This window comes from Suricata suricatta, chromosome 4 (assembly GCF_006229205.1).
Source record: "Suricata suricatta isolate VVHF042 chromosome 4, meerkat_22Aug2017_6uvM2_HiC, whole genome shotgun sequence".
Classification (NCBI taxonomy): domain Eukaryota; kingdom Metazoa; phylum Chordata; class Mammalia; order Carnivora; family Herpestidae; genus Suricata; species Suricata suricatta.
In genome coordinates, this window is record NC_043703.1 from 162,834,070 (window position 1) to 162,840,069 (window position 6,000).

The following is a 6,000-nucleotide window of genomic DNA, read 5'->3' on the forward strand; positions in this document are numbered from 1 at the left end:
ACAGGCTCCAGGCTCTGAGTGGTCAGCACAGAGCACGACGTGGGGCTCAAACCCACGAACTGTGAGATCATGACCTGAGCTGAAGTCGAATGCTCAACCAACTGAGCCACCCAGATGCCCCTAAAACCCCAGTTTGTTGATCCTTCTGCACCTGTCCTTTATCAACCCCCCCCCCACACACACACACACCCTTCCCCTGCTTGGAGGGGAGTGTTTGTTTCAAAGACATCTCTGAAAAGCAGTGAATACCCATATATCTCCATCAGGCTTCCGAATCACTTTCTATATACCTGTTCAGAGGCTAGGAGACTTCAGAGGTAATAAAAACACTAACTGGTTCCCATGCCTACACAGCTCCGAAGCCTCCTGTAAGGAAGGAGCTCCTGAAATCACTAATTAGCGCAAGTGTTGGGAACGTGGTTAAAAGCTGAGACACCCAGGAGAAGAGACGGAGCAAGGTCTGCTGGAGAGAAAGCTGGGCTGGGACACACCTGTTATTTCAAGCTCACTAATTAACTTGCTGTGTGACCTTGGTAGAAATCTCTTGACCCTGCCCCGTGTGTGGTCCTCCCACCGTCAGAAGGAAGGATAAGCATATTTACCAACCACCCGTCCCCCCGGAGGATAGCCGAGATTAACAAGACTCAATTTACAAAGTGCCTTGAGCCCTACTTCTGTGGCCTGCTGCAAAACCCAACTTCCCTGTTTAAATCAGTCCAGGCACACGCAAGATGCGCTTCCCATCATGGCGTCGGCGCGGCGGTGCCTGCAACTCTGATTTTATACACGAGGCTCGTGTGCACGCATCCGTAGTTTATCCGTTACGTCTCCCCCCCCCCCAACTGTGATTTCTCTGCTCTGCTTAATTCGCTAAACCTCCAGGAAGGCACGTATCATTCAGGCCCTTTTCTTCTTTATGAAACATGCTGAAATAAATGGTCTCCCTACAAGTTAAAAAAAAAAAAAAAAACAGCTTAAATGTGGAAAAAAACATTAAGAACGGAATAAAAGCTGTTTGAAATAAAATGCTCTTTTCCTTCCTTGCTCAATACTTTCTGTATCTGAAACGCACATTCGACTTTAACTGGCAAACGGCTGCTGTGGTCTGTGCAGATGAGACAGGAGCCCCGGCTTCCGCTCACCGCAGTTCTTCCTCACCTCTTTTATTTTGAATACACTACGCGGCAAAGATTTGTATAGCAGAAAGGAACTGCTTTTTCCCGAGTTTTTCTCAACAAGAGGATAAAAATGTCACCTAATGGGGAGAATAAGTAACTTACAAAAGAGTCTGCCATTGAAATCATCAAAAGCTAAATTGTAATGAAAAGCACATAGGAAGAAAGGGAGGAGGGAAGGAAGGGAGGGAGGAAGGGAGGGAGATTGGGGAGGGAGGGAGGCAGAGAGAAAGAAAGAACCAATGTTTATTTGATTAGAACATGCATTCGAGCGCTCTGATTTCTCCCAGGAGCAAATGCCAGCACAGTTCAGATGTTGAAAACCTCAGCAGTTGGCACAAACTTCCCTTTGCCTAGAGGGCACCTCGACGGGACCCCAACATTCTTGCTGTCAAATGAACAAAACCGAGAGCCAGCGGCCAGAACGTGGCTGAGCCCAGCTGCCTCTGCTGGCTGTAATCGAAGCTGTCGTCACCCCCTGCGGGTCTGTTACCGCTGTCCTTTGTCCAGGGCCACGGTGGCGTCGGCCATGCACAGATGCTCCCTGCTGAACCAGGAAATTGGGTCCCCAGGATGGATTCTGACAAGGAGTTGAAAGACAGATCAGGTCAATTTAGATGATCCCCCTTTCATCAGAAAACCAGATTCCCATCGAAAATGAGTGTCGTGCAGATGACGATGTAGGTAGGTCCCTGCGTTTGTGAACCACCATCCACGTGCGTGCATGCGCCCTGGTCCCACCCAACGCGCTCCTGCCACGGGCACCAGCATGGACACTGATCATCGTCCAGGGGTGAGGGGCACGGAGAGAGAGAAGCCTGCATCTCTACGTTTTCCAAGCACTTCAAGACGACTCGCTCATCAACCTCTCACGTCGCTGTGTAAATTAGGACTAAAACTGCAGGGAACAGACACTCTCGGCTTTAGCTTTGCCGTCCGAGTTCAGATGAAATTGGGACAGAAAGTATAATAAGGTGTCTTTTGTTTCAAATTCCTGTTGATTTCTTGTTCACACCTAAGGGAAGTTAAGACCGCTTCATGCCGAGGGAACGGGATGGACTCCCAGAGCACGTCAGCACAGAGTTCACCTCCACCCCCATCACTTGTGTTCTAGAACTCGTGGCACCTGTAAAGAAAGAAGTATCTGCATAGGACTGTCCCCACCTCCCACTGTGAAAAGAAAAATAACATAGAATGAAGTTAAAGAAACAATTAGAAGACACCAGATGAGATGTACTGTAGCATTCTTATATCATCTTTTTCTCTAGAGTAACTTTATTATGCTGACTTTTTTTTCTGTCTAGAACATCCCTACTAATATGCTTTATAAAAACAGATAAAATTTTGGAATGGACCTGTAGTTCCAAAGTGAAAAGGTCAGCAAATCCTCTTCTTGGTAAAACAAATATTAAACTGGACAAAAAAATATCAAACACAACCATTTTAAGAGCTCTGAATATTGAGCCAAAACAAAAAACACATGGAGAAGGGCTTACTCATGAAAAAGGACTGAATCTGAGATTTTGCCTGGGGGCTGCTTCCACCCCCCACCAGCTCCGTAGAGCCCAGGAGGGCTCAGGCAGAGACAGCTCACCTAAGCGTTGCACACGTTCCTCAGCCTCTGCACACGGACCCATCAGCAGGAGGAAACTTTACTGGCACGAGAGTTGCAGCACAAAATGTAGGCAATTACCAGCTGAAAAATAAACTACAGAGATTCGAGAGTGACTCCTAGTGGGCTGGACCAAAAACTAAATATAAGAATTGAAAACAGTGAGCAGAGATCCTCCCAGCTCCCCGTCATAGGGGAGATTGAGGTGAGGCAAGTTACTATAAGTAAAACAAAACAAGAAAGAGCAACAACAGCAATCACCCTCTTGGGGAAGAAATTCAGAGTTGAAACAGTTTATTATCTAAACATGCCGTTTTCAATAAAAACTTACGGGGCTTGTAGAAAGGATGCGTGATTCATATTGAGGAGGAGAGAAGGAAGCACCCAGTAGAAACTGTGAGTGGGCCCAAATGTTGAATTTAGCAGACAAAAATGCAAAGTGGCTGAAGACACTCAAAGGATGATGGAAACTGTGTTTGAAGAATTCAATAAAAATATGATGAACATGGCTCCACAAATAGGAAATCTCAGTAAAGACGCAGGAGCAATGACAAATGACCAATGGAAATTCTGAAATCTTCCAGTACAATGACTGAAACGGAGCTCTACTGGGTGGCTTGCCAAGCGGACACGGCAGAGGAAACAATCAGTGAAGGTGAAGAAGAGTCAACAGAAAGAGTCCAATCTGAACAACAGAGTAAGAGTAAAGGTTTGAAGGAAATAAAGAAAAATGAATTGAAGAGGGATGCCACAGGGGCACCCCCAAGCAAACCAGCACGTGTGGCAAGAGTTCCAGTAGGATTCACGCGTGAGGCAAAGTAAGAAAAATAACGAAACAAGGCTGGAATCCTCCCACATTTAGTGAAAAACACTAATAGGCAGATCCAGGTGGTTCACTGAATTCTATCTAGCAGAACACAGAGATCCACATCTACACGCATCTCTAACCATGGAGAGCCTAAACAGAGACAAAACTCTCAAAAGCATAAAGAGAAAAATGCTTCATCACATACACAGAAATATTGATACACTTAGTGCTTGCTCAACTGAGGCAAGGGAGGCCAGAATGCGATGGAGGGATGTCTTCAACGTGCTTCAAGACAACTATTAACCAAGAATTCAATATTGAGTGAAGCTATCCTTTCAGAAATGGATGTTCAATGAAGACATTTCCAAACAAAGACTGAGAACATGTGGTAGCAGATATGGCTTGTAGGAAATACTAATGGCAGCCTTCTAGGCTGAAAAACAATGACATAGAAGGTAACTAGAATCCACTTGGGGAAGAAAATTAAAAGAATTAGAAATGATAAATAGGAGGTTTCATAAAGAAGACTACAAATATATATCTTCTCTTCTTCAGAAGATGTAAGATTGCTTAAAAAGTTATAACAGGGTAGTATTAGTTATATAACATATACACATATAATGTTTATGATAATAATAACACATAAGAGGGGCAGAGAATGCAGCTACATTACAATAGAAGTCTATATTTAAGGTGCCATTAATCGGAATTGTCCTACTATATGATGTACATTGTAATCATTAGAAAAACAACTTTAAATATAGAAAAAAATGAATCAAAATGACACACTAAACAATGTGTGCTTAACACAAAATAAAATGGCAGTAAATGAGGATCAGAGGCAAAAAAAAAAAAAAGGAAACAACAAGTATAGGAAACAAATAGCAAATGCAGATGTAAATATAACTATATCAATAGTTATAGAAAAATGTGAATGGACTACACACTTCAACCAAAAGAAAGAGGTTGGCAGACTGGTTTAAAATGCAAGATACACTATATTCTATCAACTAGAGGCAAATTTTAGTTTCAAAGACAAAAAGAGGCTGAAAGTAAAAAGATTGGAAAATATATGCCATGTAAACCTTAACCATAAGAGCTATGGTTGTATCAGACAAAACAAAATTTAAGACAAGAAATATAACTAGAAAGAAAAAAGGAAATTCCTTTAATGGTAGAGTCAGTGCATGAAAAGATATGAAACTTATATATGTATATGAACCTAACAATACAACACCAAAATACATTAAACCAAAATTGGCAGAATTGAATGAAGAATGAATTAACTCAGCAATTGGAGTTGATACCTCTTTTAAATAATTGATAGGACATGTATACAGTAAATCAAACAACTTGATCAAACTGAAATTTACAAAACACTTTACCCAAGAACAACAGACACACATACTTTCAAGAGCACATAGAATGTTCTCCAAGACAGACCATACACTAATTTAATTAAAAGTTTCAATAAAATTAAAAGGATTAAGATCATTCAATCTGTGTATCCACACCAAAGCAAAGTAAAATTTAGAAATCTACAAAAGAAAGAAATTTGGGATATCCTAGATGCTTAGAAATTAAGCACACTGCTTTAAAAAGAAATTTAAAAGGAAATTTAAAAAGATTTTGAATTGATGAAAACAAAAACAACACTTTCAAAATCTAGGAGATAATTTTAAAGCAGTAACTAAGCACCTGTTTAGAAAATAAGTTCTTGAATCAGTATTGTAATCTTCAACCTTGAGAAACTAGCAAAACAAGAGAACACCAAACCCAAATCAAGCAAAAGATAAACTAAAATTATCTAAGTGAAAATTTATGCAATAAAAAGAGGAAAACAATAAATAAAAGTGGGGGGAAAATTATTTTTTAGAAAAGATTTAAAAAACACAAATCTTTAGGTAGACTAACCATTTTTATTTTTTTAAGTAGTTTATTGTCAAATTGGTTTCCATACAACACCCAGTGCTCTTCCCCACAAGTGCCCTCCTCCATCACCACCACCTCTTTTCCCCCCTCCCCCTTCAACCCTCAGTTCGGTTTCAGTATTCAATACTCTCTCAAGTTTTGCATCCCTCTCTCTCCCCAATTCTCTTTCCCTCTTCCCCTCCCCCTGGACCTCCATTAGGTTTCTCCTGTTCTCCTGTTAGACCTATGAGTGCAAACATATGGCATCTGTCCTTCTCTGCCTGACTTATTTCGCTTAGCATGACACCCTCGAGGTCCATCCACTTTGCTACAAATGGTCAGATTTCATTCTTTCTCATTGCCATGTAGTACTCCATTGTATATATATATATATAGGATATATATATATACCACATCTTCCTGATCCACTCATTGGGTGATGGACATTTAGGCTCTTTCCATGTTTTGGCTATTGCTGACAGTGCTGCTATGAA